The 16,594-nt window shown below is 39.9% G+C and overlaps 1 protein-coding gene across 1 annotated transcript in view; it reads right to left on the reverse strand.

The window, feature by feature from the left end:
* The window catches only part of nrxn2b (neurexin 2b), a 654,120-nt gene that overhangs the window by 520,605 nt on the left and 116,921 nt on the right, over positions 1–16,594 (reverse strand). The gene's annotated exons all lie outside the window — the stretch shown is intronic.

Below are 16,594 nucleotides of genomic sequence, written 5' to 3' on the forward strand. Positions count from 1 at the left end.
AGAATTTGGTGAATTATAGCTTCAGTCGAGAAAAACAGGGACTTGTAGGCATTCCGTCCACACGATTACTTAAGAGGCCATGATGCCATGAAGGGGTCAAACCAACTAAGACGGTAAAAATATTTTTTTTAAATATGAGAGCCTGAGAAATAAATCTCTAACTCTTATTTTGCCTGTCTCTTGGTAGCAAAACAGAGGTTATGTGTCAAAAAAATGTGCCAGCATTTCAGAGGCTCTTTTCCCCCCCCATACGACATAAATAATGTCCATACTGTGTTTTTTATTTCCAATATCTAGTCATTTTTAATGAAGGGTTTGAAGTCACTGCACTTGAATAATATCATTTTAAAGAATTTCAAATGAAATCAAAAAGTTGACATGTTAACTTTGCTGATACTGTTCCCATCCCCGAGCTAAAACTCAGCATGAGGGTTGGAAAAATAAGCTAAATTATGTCCCTGAAATATGATTCTAACAACATGAATCTCATACGCAGGAATTTTGGCATGCTGTTGGAGAACCTTTTGTTTGGTGGTGAAAATTGTGAAATTGCCACCAAACAATAGCAGCCTCGCTGCTGAAAATGAAAACAGGAGGGCGAGTTGTGGGCCTGAAGAAAAAGTGGGAGTATGTCTGCTTGTTATAACTTAGTACTGTAGGACCTGCATCAGTCAGTACTGTCATAGTGTCTACTAAAGAGTGCAGAGTAAGTACCAAAAGACGGATGCCCTTTCTGTCTCTTTACAAAAGGTGTAAACGTGACTAGCACAACCTTAATATTAAGACTTCCCTCCATAAAGGAATTTGTCGACCTCACCAGTGCTCTTAATGGCCAGTTTTGACGCCTCAGTATTTATCAATAGAAAGGTGTGATTTGACGACCATTTGAATAGTTTCCAGATTTTTCCAAAGGTAGCTGCATAGGCGGAGACCACCTTCACCAACTTCTGATGCACACCCAGGCCTGAAATATGACAGACACTGCTCAGTTTATAAAAGGGCTCCACTCCTAACAGGCTTTCAGGTTAAAAAAAAGAAAACTGTCACACTTTATACATACAGGCCATCACTTGAACAAACAGATTTAGTCTAGGCTAAACACCATAAAGCCACTCTGGATAATGCAACACCACTTGGCATAATCACAAACTACACCCATACAGACTGACTCCACAGATAAAGCAGCAAGTTTCTAGCATGGCTTTAAGACAAACTGAACAGTTTAACCTTCATGAAGATAGGAATTACTACAAAACTGTGGGCTGCATATATTTTAGCTAGGTGTACCTAATAACCTTGCAAAAGGGTATATGTTACACTATTACCATGACCCTGTCCTGATATAATATTTAAAAATGAACCTCAGTATCTATATGCTAATCTTTGCATGTTATTAGTAATAGGTAGCAGTCAGACAGTATGAGTCTTCTGCCCCTTAATACAACAGCCCTTTCTGCTGACCTCATTTGTGGATTCACATTCCCTTTAATGTGGTGCTACCCTGCAGGAATGGGGTCTAGCTCATAAAAATCTAACGCTTACAGGGTGACTCTGAAACTGAATGTAATACTGTTCAGTGCAGCCATAATGTACACATCTGTCGAGTCCTATATGAGCAGAGTGAATAATAGACATTCAGTTAGTATGCAATATTATTATTATTAGTATTATTATGGTAAAATGACAGCAGACAGGGCTCTTCATTTATTGTGGTTCTGTTGTCCTGGAGATGACAAAGGTTTTTCTGCCAAAGGGGTAATAACATTAGTTGACAGATCGAGAGACAAACGAAACAAAGCAAATAATACGAACGACAGGAAATCAGTCATGCTATTACCTAATCAGAGTTCTCTTTATCAAAAAAAAAAAAAACCTGTTCGGAAATAAAAATCAACCCTTTTCTGTGCTTACATAAACATAGCCATTATCTGGGTAAATAATTATTCACAGTGTGTGTGAACATTGATTACAGCTTCCCCCTGTTGTGTGTAATGGGAGAGAGACATTCACTCATCAAATATGGATGAAATGGATGTTGATGCTTTCCATCACGGCACTTAATCATGGCCTTCGGTAAAAAGCAAGGGCAGGCGGGATGTGATGTGGTGACTGTAGCCGCTTGGCACTCCCTGCTTCTCCTGCCTATGTGAAGGTGAGAAGTGATGACTACCTTCAAGCTTAGCAACTCTAAGGTAGATCTGGACACGGTACACTGGAATACATTGTTCGTGAGAGCGTTGGCATTGGGTTAAGATGGTCCATGGTCGAATTGGCAAATATGAAATGTAAAAATAAGAACAAGGGAAAAAATGTTTTTGCACATGTAATAAGTCTGTTACCATGCCAGTGGAATAAGCTGACCTCACATGACAGCACTCCATGCATTAGTTTGCATACATCACTGTCATCTTGTGTACACGATGCTGGGTGCAATGACACGGGATGCACGGGTCTGCAGTCCCCTTACTTAGCAATATGTTTATTACCCAGCCATAGATTTCCTCTCAACGTTGAGCTGGGGCAGGCTCCAAACAGGCACACACCAATTACTGCACACTTTTAGCATTCAGGCCTCATCAACCCATAGAGAACAGACAAACAAACCACAGACAGGGATGGAAAAAAAGTGGATCACTGGAGTGACTAACCCCTTGATTCGCACTTGATCTTCACTTGTCTTCAAAAGGCAGGATCAGTGTCAGGCTAAGGTCAGAAAGTAAAGGCAAGGGGCCTACTGGGAAAGAGGATCAGTTTTAGCACTAAACCACAAGATAAGATCAAGTTCAGCCAGAGGGCAAACTGGCAAGTAAAAGTGAATACAGGAAACGAGAAGTACTTTTGATCAAGACTAAACATGAAAGGAAAACTCTCCTTTATCTGGCCTGATAAATTTCTGTGGCTAAAGAAAAAGGTGACAGGGTGACACCAATGCCAGGTTTATAAAGTTTTCTCAAGGAAATTATATCCAGAAGCATAAAAATATAAAAGAGTATGAGACCGTACAAATCTAAGTAGTATAAATAAGTATAAATGTGTTTGCTCTTGATTAAAGAACAAGGTTACACTCACGTTTACTTTTGTGAAAAAGTGCACTAGCACTAAGATACTAAAACCCATCCTGGGTAGCTAATTACTATGCAGGAATAACTAATGCTTGTTGAATGCAGTGGTGTTTATTTTAAAAAGCCATTACGTAAGGTAATGAATATGCGTAGACTCAGGGGCCAGCAGCTCAGCAAGCTTGGTGTTTACGCCGCTTTAAAAGGGTGCTGCTTGCATTTGGGCTCATTATAAGCTGATCTATATTCAGGAGAAAAGTGGGTGATAGTAATTCAAGGATTTGTGATGTATAGACTGAATTAGAGAAGCGATTTACAAAGGCTACGCTGCGGAGTCCTGTAGAGAACTTTTCAAATTCATTTTTGATTGAAAGGACTGACCTGCAGCTTACCTGGGAGGAAGCTTTCAGCACAAGTGGACCATATAGCTGCATTTTTGGATTGCATTTGATAAGCTTTTGAATGACATTTTTGTGAGAGTGGGGAAATGTAAGTGTGTGTATCACTATGTATTTGACTGAACTATTCAAAGTTTCTGGGAATACAGAATACATGCTGAACTGTTAGCCTAACGTCTGCCCATCTTAGTCCGCAATCAGAAGCCTGGTAAGAGAAACAAAACCTTTTCCATGAAGATGTTAGTGGTGGGACTGGTGGCACAGAAGTACAAAGTGTTGGTATCCAGTGAAAAGGCAGAATAAAGTAGGGAGGTGGAGTTCTATGGGACTAGAGCTTGGGCTTAGCATGGCTGCCACGTCCATTGCTCTGACAACTAATTTGCCCTAACATTTCAGCAAAAAGGTCAGACAACCCTCTGCCCAAGTTTATGAATAGTGTATAGGGGCCCTGGCTGACAGAAAAGAGAAACAGCGAACAAGACAGGTAGAAGGTCTCTTCATTGACTTAGCTTAGAAAGAAGAGGAAGGCTGCTGTTGTCAGTGTCCAGATGGGAACTGCTCTGTATCCTCTAGATCAGGAGTGAAGTCCTGACCTTATCTTATCCAACTAGGCCACTCGCTCAAGGCACTGAATTTTTCAGCTTGCACTCTCTAGTGCCACCAAATTGTAGAACAGGACCTTTGACAGAGGTAAAGAATTAAATGGTAAAACACACACACACACACACATAAAAGAATTGCATGATTGTAGTGAAATCTCCCTACAAGCAGAAGGAACACCCTCAGGAGGTTTATGGTTATGCCTTTGGTCCTCCAGGATGGAAATAAATGTTCTTTTACGCATTTTCTCTAGTGCTCTATTTTTATATCTTAAGGAACTAAGGCCACAGCACATTTAGAGACTTCCTTAAGCTCGAAGTTGAGTCTCTTACAGAAGAGGAATAGCACTTCCAATTGAAGAGGCAGCAGCTGGACTCAATTTAAACAGCCAGCAGTACAATCCACCTACACTGGTCCTGAGAGTCAGAGATATGGCATGGGCATAAACTCTTGCAACACACACACACCATCAAAGGCTAACACTGGATAAAACTTAGGTGAAAAATACATAATGAGACCCCCTCTCTATGTCGAAGTGAGATTACTGAACAAAGAACAAAGTGTGGAAAAGAAACCTCCATGATTAATTAAGCAAAAATTACATAATATTTAGTGGCACCTAGTTATATTAAGAAGAAGCATGTGAGACTAATACTGTCCAAATATGTGGCACATCTCACAATATCACATAGCTCCAAAGTAACTTTTCTTTACCAGCCACTGAAAGCACAGCGCACACAAAAACACACCCAATTCCCAGGATATTTTCTGTCCAGATGGGCCAGGCCAGCGACACTTGTTCAATTAAAGGCATCAGGGGAGACCTAACCACTTTATTATCTGCAAGCTGGCCCCACATTGATCAGCCTGTCTGGGACCACTCGCAGCCTGTGTGACAGCTTAATCTGGGCCCTGTACTTGCACAAACACTGTCTTTCACTCACACACTCACTGACACACGCACAAACACAAACTAGCAATCTATTACTGAGTAATATGGCTTTCGTTCAAATTCTGTGCAGGTCTGAGCGATGTGTGCACGTCTGTCTCAAGTCACCAAAAGGAAGAGATTCTGGGGAATGGACTGGATCCATTTATATGGGATTGTCAAGCCATGAAAGCAAACACTCGCCTGTCTTTCAGTTTCCTGGTACAACCTTTCTACAGAAATCAAACTGCTGATTTGAAGGCCCAATCTGGAGCCCGAGCTTACTGACCATCTGTGGTACCACGGATTGGTATAACTTGTTTTCTCCATTTTCATTTTCCAGGACTGATGACTCAAACGATCCTGAAAATAAAACTGCTGGACTTGTTTACACAAGAAAGCATGATCTGAATTTTAAATAGGAAAAATACATATACAGATTAACAGTCGGTTAAAAAGAAGAAAACAGGGTTCTTCAGGTTTAACCAGTCTTAAACACACAAAACAATTTCTGGCATAATGTATATGTTAGATTGACCAATTAGACTGAGAGACTGTGGCAAATTGAGGCTTTTGAGACCAATGTTAAGACTACAACAGCGACAATTACAATAGAGGGTGTAGAAGGGGGATGTCTTCCTACCACTGGCAAGACACAGCAGTGACTTTCAAGTGAAATACTGAAGAACATTCCTTGTGTTGGTGTCATGGCTCGAGATATAATTTCTTTACCTTTCAGAATTAATTATGCATACGGTCTGCCAAAAAAATGTCATTGTCATTGCATAGTAACTATTGGTTCCCCCAAGAACACACAGCATGGACTAAAACCTGATGATATTGTTACTGTTAAGAAGAACCAACAAATTCAGGACAACACTAAATTATTAAAATATTGATCTTAATAAAGTATTAACACAAATAAAAGCAGGACCTCCCCTCCTTAAAGCCAGTCATGCACACACAGACCTACATGGCCACATACTATATTAAAAGATTTTGTGTATGACAGTGGCTATAGAGACAAAATGAAACCATGGCCTCACTGAACCAGTCATTAACAGTGAATCCTAGTGAAGTATCTAGGCCATGTCTCTTTCCACTAAAACAGCCTGCTGGTTTGACACTTCAACTCTTCCCCTCAACCCCTTTTCTTCTCAGTCATCTCCATTTTTTTCACATCCCAGCCTATATATTTCCTCCTCTTTGCTCCTTGCCCCTCACCCCCCCTGTAACCTCTGTCCTCCCTTTACACCCTTCATTTCTACTTCTCTTCTTCCAAGTGATCACATGAGAAATCAAGCCGCCCAGGCCTTAGCACTGATGGTCTGTGGCATTAAAATTCCTCCTCTATGGCCCTCGGAGAACTGAAGAGGCGACAGATAAATAAATAAGAGCTGTAGGGAGCGAGGCTTTGTGGCAGCTGCTGAGCAAATTTGTGGCGTTTCTGATAACAACTCATCATACTGGTTAGGCCACACTGACAGCTGAGAGAAAAAAAAGGAAGCCCTGTCTGCAGGGATATTATAAAAGGGACAGATCAACAATTTATTTATCTCTAAGATGTCTGTTTAGTTTATCATAAACTAGTCTGTAACTGTGCAAAGGAGGCCACAAGAAGTAAGACTTTATATAAGAAGTCTGAGTTAAGATAAACCAGTACAGTGAAAGATATGAAATTCTTTGGTTTTTGTTTTCATAAAGTCACTCCTGTTCTGAACCTTTAAAATGCATACTCAAGTTCTTACTGGTTTACAGCGCCACAGAAAAAAAAAAAAAACTGGTGTGATTTTGCAAACCTATTCAATTTGAACTTATGGAAGACATGTATGTATGCTAAACATAGCACGGGCCAGAATGGGATAGTTTAAAAAATGTGTTTAGTTAAATTTTGGCTTTGAATTCAGGATGAACATTTTTTCAGAAGCAATCATGAGGTGCCTAGAGTAGCAGAAATGTCCTATAATTAAAAGCTACATTCAGTGACTCCCTTGTTCACAACGGGTCGCCACAGCAGGTATCTCCGCATGTTTGAACACCACAGGGATTTGTGCCCCCTCCTGGGATTGGACTTGTTAGGCAAATGTGTAAATTGCTATGCTATACAGCAACTACAACTACTGTTGACAAAAAAAGAACAAAAAAACTAAAGAGTAGCTGACAAATTTCAAACACAAATGGAATGAACTTCCTTAGTTGGTTTCTCAGTGTCATGATGGCTGTCATGTCCACTTTAATCCCACTAATAGTGAATTTCAACAGTGAGAATAATATATTTATATATTTATAAGCTTTTGTTTAAAAGCTGTATGAATTAAAACATGAGTACAAGTACTGAAGATGAATAGCCACTTTTATTCTGTTGCCTTGTCTGTGTCGTATAAGTGATGAAATAAAATGTCACTGGGACAACAATGTTGAGAATCAAGAAACAAGACTATACATAAAAAAACACAAAAAAGAAAAGATCAACAATTCATCCCACTTTAATTCTTAACCTAAAAGTCGATCAAAAAGCCATCGAGTGGCCTTTGATTGAGTGCGATGTGTAGCAGATTTAATAAACCAGGTTTTCTGTGAAGACACAGCAGCTATAATGGGCCAAGTATAAGAAGACTTTCTGAAGGTTTGACAGTTATACGCTCATGCTGTTGAAAAAAACTTTCCCTGAGATTCCACTGAACCAGTGAAGCCTTTTCCGTCAATAATTGAAACATATAATCCAGCAATATGAAAAATAACAAGAACTCCACACATGCTTGTATCTTGTCTGTCAGTCAAATACTCACACAGAGTCTCCAGTCAGGCTCTTAAAGCAGTCAATATCTAATCTCTGACACTATTTTCCAGTCTGTCTTACTTAAGTCATCATGACAGTCTTAATTCTTTGCTGCTTGGCACAGTAACATCTTGCACAATCCTTCAAAAGCTCCTTGAGTTTAAACTGGACTGCCAAACATTTTTAGCATTGACTGGCTAACTGAGGGATATTAAAGCCAGCAACAAGACAAACCCCATAGCTGTAATCGAAACATTTACAGCTATGGGTAGTCCTTTACCACTAGTGACTGTCCTTGACCTGTTCTACCAGCTGCTTTAGTCAAGACTAGCATTTTGCAATAAAAGCTCTTTGCTAAAATATTCTTTGTTAGTGTTATACCTTAAAACCATGATAATGCCCAAGGTCAGTTTGAGTCAAGGAAAAAAAGAACAGTACTCTGCAGAGTCCTGAGCCACCCATGTAAACATACATAGTAATATACTTACATTTACAGTTTGCACAGCCCTAATGAGCTGGAAAGTTCGTATGATCACTGGTAATCTTCAACACTGCCTGAATCTCTAAGGCAAGCTGCTGTTCTTTAAATAGCCTTCAAGTAAAGTTCTCCAGGCTACTCCAGAGCTCTCGTTTGGTCTTTGGTTGCCTTTTGTTCAATTCTTTGTCAAGATGGGCCCAAACTATTTCAATAATGTTGAAGGAAATTTGGATTCACCACTCCACAATATCTATTGTGACTGATCTTGTGTAATTTGACCTTCCACTGAGACCATCTCAGACTTCATTGAATCCCTCAGGTTTCCTATTTCTTAGGAACATACCTTTCAGATAGTCTAAGGAGCTTGGAAAGAAAAGCCCCTCTCTTCTTTAAGTTGCTTGAAGACGTTTCACCTCTCATCTGAGAAGCTTCTTCAGTTCCAAGGTCAAATGGTGGAGAGGGGGTCCATGTCCCTCTTGGGGGGGACACTCTCATAGGGCTTAAATCTGGGACTCTCCACCATTTGACCTTAGAACTGAAGAAGCTTCTCAGATGAGAGGTGAAACATCTTCAAGCAACTTAAAGAAGTCCAGATGCTTTTCTTTCCAAGCTCCTTAGACTACAATGACCTGGATGACTGAGAACCTTCACAGACAATTTCAGATACTGGTCATTTACTCTAGATATCTACCCAAAGCTACAATTAAAAATAGGTTCTTTGCTAAGTTGTCTGTTAGACACAACGACACTGGTTCATCCAGTGTTGTGTGTTGACTTATTGTGCCTTTTTTATACAGACAACCAAATAAATTATATATTCTTCTGAAAAAAAAATCAGTTATAAGGATTCGATTGAAAATGAGTGGAAAAAGTAGTCAATGTCCAAAGAAAATTGCTTAAGACCACAAAAAACAAAACAAATAAACAAACAAACAAACAAAAAAACAATGACAAGGAAGTCTGTCTGGAGGCAAAGCATATAAAGGAATGATGGGCAACTTAAGACTTTTGCACTGTACTGCAGAGCCTACAAAGGGAGAAGATAAGAAAAGAAAAACAGAAGATGAGAAAGGGATAAACACAAAAGAGGAAAATTGCTTCATATTCAAGTAGAAGGAGGTTTTCGAAAGCAAAGCCCACTCAAGCATTACTATTTTCTCATTATAAAAGTGAGAGCAGGATGAGGAGAAAATGTCTCTATTCCACATTTCCCTTCATTTATTGGTCACTCTCATTCATTTCACCAGCATATTGATCCTGACTTCACAAGACATTTTCCTCCGCTGTGCCCTCATTCCTCCAACATCTATTTATCGCAGGGCCTATTAAATTAATGTTAAACAACAAAATACAAGGTGGATCCCCCAAACAATACATCTGAACTTTCACACAGCAAATGCATTAGTGTTACAGTAAGGACCTGGTTGCTTTGTTGTTTCCAGTAGGCTGGGATACAAATTTGCCTAAGACCTTAAGTCATGTCCTGGTGTTGGAAAAACACCTGTATAAGTGGGATAATATACAGTATACAAGTACATTATCTCATACACATGCAGAAGTACTGCTAAGTCTGTGCTGGAGGAAATACATTTTCACATAAAAAAGGGGCTGGCACGCCCCTGTGAGAAAGGAGAAAAATGTGGCAGTTACCAATTTTCTCACCATTTTGGTTTAGTAGCCAGATGGAAGTTAAAGTGCTTTTATTTTCATAGCACTCTCTGTCAACTGGGGGAAGGGTGGGAGATGGACTTTTTCACCGGGCTCTGCTAAAATGCAATCTCTCACTGTGTCACCTGCTCAGCACGGACTCGTAGCTTTGCAGTCTGTGGCATTTCATGGCCTAATTGAATTCAGAAAGGGATACAGGTACAACAGGAATGTTCTAACACCTTGGAAATAATAAGTTTTGTGTAGAGAGAATGAAAAAAATATATATGAGGCAGTGACTTTTGACTTCAGCTGTGGAACAATCTGTTTACAAAAGTGACAACAGTGTCAGGTGGAAAATAAGAATGTGTCAGCTTCTGCATATATTCCAGTCTACATACACAAGCAGACACACAGGATAAATGCATGCTTTGAAGTACCTCTACATACAGAAATAACTAGGGTGCTTATGTTTTATTGTATTACCCATCTTAATCTCTTAATGGCTTCCCCAGTGTGCTTAATGCAGATTCCAACCAGTGCAGTTCTGGTGAAGCATTTGACTTTAAATGATTGACTTTTAATTTCTATGACCTCTTATGATGATTACAATCATTAAGAGGTTTCAAAAGAACACAGATGCTATATGATGCTATATAAGTTAAATCCAAATTAAATAAAAAAAGATGGCAGTTAGTTCACATTTTGGGCATTTTGACGATCACCATATGGTCAGGTACTGAATTGATGAGTTACAGAACATCTTGACACCACAGAAAAATCATCATTTGAGCCGTTCTGTAAATGTTTCACATTTCTGTACAAGACTGGGAAGCAAAATAATCTCAAGCAGAGGAGAAAAATCTGGAACATGTAAAATTCTTCTCCTCACCAACACACATGAATACGCATAAACACAGTGCAGCACCAGCGCAGCAGGCCATGCATTGTCCAATCCATTTCTCTCTATCTTGGCAAACAGTACTGCCTAAAGCAATGCATGCTGACACTGAAGCATCTGGAGTTGTTCACAAGGGGATGCCCACTCCACCGCTTTAGACTTTGTTATCACAAAGCGCAAAATAGAAAGAGAGGGGAAAAAGGCAGCTGTGTGTGGGGTGAAATTAATGTGTCTTGAGAACAGGCATGGCTGGACTCTGTCTCCTCCAGGACCTGAGAAGGCTTAATCTTACTGCAACATCTGGCAGAGGCTGGGCAGGCAGAGGGAACATCAAGGCATCCCACTGTCTTAAAGCTTCCAAGCAATTTCTCAACAGCAGACATACACCATTTAGTTGCATTTCATCCTCACTGTCACTGGTCATCTTCCACTCTGACTTTGTGGGTCTGGGTTTGTTTATTTTCTGTCTCTTCTTTTTGATTGATTATGAGGAATAAGCTAGCTAGCATTCTTCCAAAGTCAACAGCTTTGTTTAACCACTGAATGAAGATAAGTATGAAGATATCTGTGTACATCTGCAGATACTGCAATCCTGCTGTTTTGCCGTGTCCCAATTTATATTTCACTAGCTGGGCCCACGTCCTCATTTTAGGTTTGACAGCGTTTTAGTAGGTAAAGGTGAAAGTGCTTGGATATGAATTGAGCTGCGGTTTGGGGAAGGCCTCGAAGGCGACTGGCGACGGTTCCCGGGCCTGGCAGAACCCCATGCACTAAATAGAAGTGAAGAAGTTAAAGAATTGAAAACAAGGAGGGAGGGAGGGTGGGGCACGTAAACGAGAATGAACAGCTTGCAGAACTGGCGGAACCTATATAGATGACAATCGGAAGGAGCGTGTTTGGAGGCGTGGTCCCGCTCCTGAAATTCTGATACATATTTTCCAACTCAAACTGCAGTGTGCACAAGCACTGCAACTGGGGCATGGACAACCACGCAGACAATATAAAGTGAAATTAAGTTGAAACAAATCAAAAGGAAATAGGCAAGAGTTTATTAATGCTATTGTACTGACCTTAATTTAAGTAAAACTCAACTTGGATTGAGTGATAAAAATCACAAGGTTTGGCGTGTGACTTTTTGTGCGTTTCTTAAATAAGGCACTAGCAAAAGTAGTCAGGCAGTTAGCCAGTCATACTTGGCATAACATTACTAACTGGAATTTGAATATAAATTATGTACAAAAAATGCTATTTGTTCCAGAGAATAAAATGAATCTAGGTTAATACCACAATGACATCGGTGCATGTAATATTTGCTTCACTTTGTGTTTTCTCCTGTTGCCCCTGGGATACGCACACGCACACACACACACACACACACACACACACACACACACACACACACACACACACACACACAATTTTAGAGAAGTTTTTCTTCTATTATTTAGTTTTATTTCTCTTGAGCAAACAAGAACAAAATCCATAATCTGGTTTGGATGATCCAAAGTAATCTCCTATAACTACAGGGACAACTTAAATCTGTAATCCTGTATCTCCAGCCAACGTCAAACCATTCATTATGTTGAGGAAAAGTAGTTATTCCTCTTCCCCAGGGGTGAGATTAAGTTGAAGGGCCGCATGACCTGGGGAGAAATGATCATTTTTCATGATCAGATTGTCTAATATCAGCATTGAAAAGAAAGCGCTGTGTCTGAGGTCATATGTAGAGGTCAGCTATAGATTTGATCTGCTGCTGTCCATTTGTAGATGAGCTATTTTGTCTCTCAGCCATGTTCATGTTAAATGGATGACACTTTGTGACACAAAAAATCTGCTCCCTCTACACATTTTCTATAGGACAGAGGTCTAGAGACTGTCTAGACCCCACCATGATCTTAATGTGCTTAATTAGCCTCTCCCTTGTTGCCTTGGCAGTATGTTTTGGGTCACTGTCATGCAAGAAGAACCATCCATGACCCATCTTCAGTGATCTGGTAAAAATAATTTCTCAGTGCAGTGAAGTTGTCCTGTAACCTTAGCAGGAAAACAGCCCCAAACCACAATCTTTCCATGTTGGTACTTAACTGTGGGGATGATGTTCTTTGGGTCATACTCATGCTCATTTCTTTTCCTCCAAACAAGATAGATGAAGCTAATACCAAAGAGTTTCATTTTGGTTTCCACAGCACTTTCTCCCAAGCCTTCTGTGAATCATTTACATGTTCACTGACAAACTGAACACGGGCCTGTACGTGTGTCTCTCATAAGCAGGAGGGATCTTATAGGTGCTGCAATATTTGAATAAATTACAATGTGTTACCAATGATATTCTTGGTGATTGTATTCCCAACTGCCTTCAGATCAGTAACAAGCTCATCCTATGTAGTTCTGGGCTGATCCATCAGGTACCTCATAATCATCTTTATCCCGTAAGCCAAGATTTTGCATAGAGCACCAGACAAAAGGTGACTGGTGCTTATTTTGAATTTCTTCCAAAAGTAGTCACCTTCACACCAAGCTTCTTGTTGATGGTCTTGTAGCCCAGTCCAGTCTTGTGCAGGTCTACAATCTTGTCACTGACGTCGTTTCTTCCCAAAACAGGTTGTAAAGTCACCTTCACACCTTTATAATCATAAGCTTCTATCTAGCTGTTGATGGTCTTGTAGCCAATCTGTAGTCCAGTCTTGTGCAGGTCTACAAAACTCTTGTCACTGACAAACACAGCCTTTAGCTTTATTTCCATTTCTTTTGGATGCAGATACTTGGTCCCGTCCATGGTGGTGAACAGGTTGGAATGGAAGAAACTGATTCTATGGACAGGTGTGCTTTATAATCATAAGTAGTTGAGATCAAATTATATTAAACAACCCAACTTATGTTATCACCTTTTGGTATTATCTAAAACACGTTGATAAATCCACTGAAACATTATTCATAATCTGTGTGCCTCATGGGAACATAGCCAATCTGCTCGGTAGGTCGCCAACCAGTCCCAAAATCCACTTCTGCTGTCTCTCTGCTGGGTTGTGAGTCACTGTCCAGCTCTCCGAATCAAGCGTCTGGCAGACCCACTGCCTCGGCGTTGGCTGGAAACAGTTTTGAAAATGTTGGCTTCCCGGTCAGCTTTCTACAAACTCAAGTTAACCTCAGTATGTCACTTTGGTTCAGCTAACCTCTATGCCGTTACAGACAAACACAGCCTTTAGCTTTATTTCCATTTCTTTATTACTTTCTATAGAAAACCTCTGCACCAGATGATGAGCTAAAATTGCCCTTACATAATGAAACAATATATCATACATGCAGTCCTCTATGGGAGGGCATGCTAGGATCTGAGTACACTGATGGCCTTTTTTTCCAGTAAAACAGGTCAGTGTTGCTGACACATCATCAATCGAGGACCTACAGTGTAAGAGCGAGGGCCACCAACCACCTTTCCTGGGATACTGGCCTCCCACCGGGCTTTGAATGTCTCTTTGTATCATCAATCTCAACCAACCTTTTAACACATGGTCACCAACACTAATTATACCAAGTGCAGTCACAGGGAAGCCCTAAAAATAGCAGAAAAAAATTCTGACTATAGACTATTTTAAATGAATTTATCAAGCAGTCTTGTTACTACACAATACCCCGGGCTCCTTGTTTTTTAAATTAAAGTGAAGGACAAATTGATTAAGATTTTTATAACTTAAAATGTCTCAGTTTAACAACGATCTAAACAAACTATGTATTCTGACCCCAGATATATTTATGAGTGAAAATTAAACTCCAAGGCTTTTTAAATTCTTCAAAACTGAAAGAGTGGCTCATATTAGGGTCACAGTACTACAGAAAACATTCAGAACTCTGCACAAGGATGTTTCCATCACAAATCATTGGAAGCAAACATAATAAAAGGATGCTTAACCAACTGTGCAAAGAAATATCAGACACATACTTGAAATGAGTAGTGAAACTACAGATGCTTACTGGGCCATGTTACATTGCTGTTACATGATTCCAGATTATTTGCTTGTTTTGTGCACTAGGCAGCACTTTAACTTAGAACTACATATCTGTGAGAGTCAGGTTTCACTTGTTTAACTTTTTGACAGTTAACACAAGTTCCCACAGTCCCTTCACAGGAGTCAACCTTCCCTTGAACCAGTCACTTTCTTCAGCATCCTCTCAGCACCCTCTGCATCTCCTCTTTCCCAGCTTCCCTCCATTACATCCCTCTCTCCATCATATAGTGTTTACATCAATGTGATTTTTCTGGTTATGAAGTTTGCAAAAGACAAAAGGATCTGCTTATTCATATGATTGTATAGATAAATACTGGTATACCAGTTACTCCAAATTATTTAAGCACTTGTGACATTTACATATCCAAACTAACAGTGCTGAAAGGGTTAATTTGACATCAACTGTTAACCTGAAATTAATTTGACTGGTTGTTGACCTGACTTGTACAGTGCAGAGAACCCAGAGTCCTGTAAGCTGTCTACTACATACTTAAATAGGTCAGCATATTCATGCTCTCTGCCATCAAAGTTACCAATTACATTTCTCTCATTCATAACCTCAAGGCAAAACTCGATTTCCTCCTCCTTCAAATGTTCTGCTATTACATCAGGTTATTTCTCAGGTGCAGGTAGTAGCATTCAGAAACCTGGGTAAGATGTGGAAAAATCTTTGCATCTTCCTTAAATATCCTAGATAAATATTTAGCTTTGTTACCCAGAGCTTATTTAGGCTTCTGAAATTCCATCACATTGTTACATGTACACAAATACAAACATAAATGACATATTCATATCATATGAAGACATTCAATCAAACCTCGTGTCCCTCAACACATCCTACATGAACCTGTCGATTGATGTAGGATGTGTTGACAGTGCTTCCATAGGAAATGTAGGATTGCCATCATTTACTGCTGTTTGAAACCTTCCTCCTGACATTTACCCATCACCTGGTGACAAGATTCACTCATACATAGACACGTACCCACAGAAAAACAAGAAGCTGGCATTATATAGGAACAAACAGAAAATGTCAGCTTCACGCTGTTCACAAGTGCACACATCAAGTGCATATCATGCAGAACCAGATTTCAAACAGAACCCACTGCGATAGCTAATAACACTGAAGTGGCTCTATGATGTGAGTTTCTATATTTCCAATATGCCACAAGATAAACAACTCGGGTTCAGAATAAAGATTGAGAAATAACTGCAGCATAACTTTTTTCAGCTTAAAAAAAACTTGAAGCTAGAGGGTGTTTGTCATAGTGATTTCCCCTGCTGGATCACGCTCTGTGATAGGTAATCCATCACCTCAAACTCAGTACAGAGGAAATGCAACAAGAATACATGCAAGCACACATACACACACACACACACACACACCTAGATGCCAATATCTGGATGCATATTCAAAAAAAGCCTGTTTATGTCAGTTTCAGTGTCTGATTGAACTGAAAAACAGATCCAGTCACCCAGTGGGTGAACCTCTGGAAGGCAACAATTTGCAGAAAGATCAGCAGACACTGATGTATCCATAATGTCTTCTACATTCAGCACTGGCTTCGCACCTTCATGGCCCAAGGGCTAATGTGGTGCCTTTGGGGCCTAAACCAGCAGGATTTGTTCACCTTTGTAGGGGACAGAAAAGGATGTGAAGACAGCAACCTGTCATCACCTTGTCATGGCATGTGAACTTGAACAATAACTTGTTAATGGGTAGACTGGTTCAAGGTTAGAACAGCTGTCTTGACAATTTCATATACAAGCATGTTCATATTCTCTAGAGATAAACTA

This window comes from Oreochromis aureus, linkage group 3, assembly GCF_013358895.1.
Source record: "Oreochromis aureus strain Israel breed Guangdong linkage group 3, ZZ_aureus, whole genome shotgun sequence".
In the NCBI taxonomy this organism is placed as follows: domain Eukaryota; kingdom Metazoa; phylum Chordata; class Actinopteri; order Cichliformes; family Cichlidae; genus Oreochromis; species Oreochromis aureus.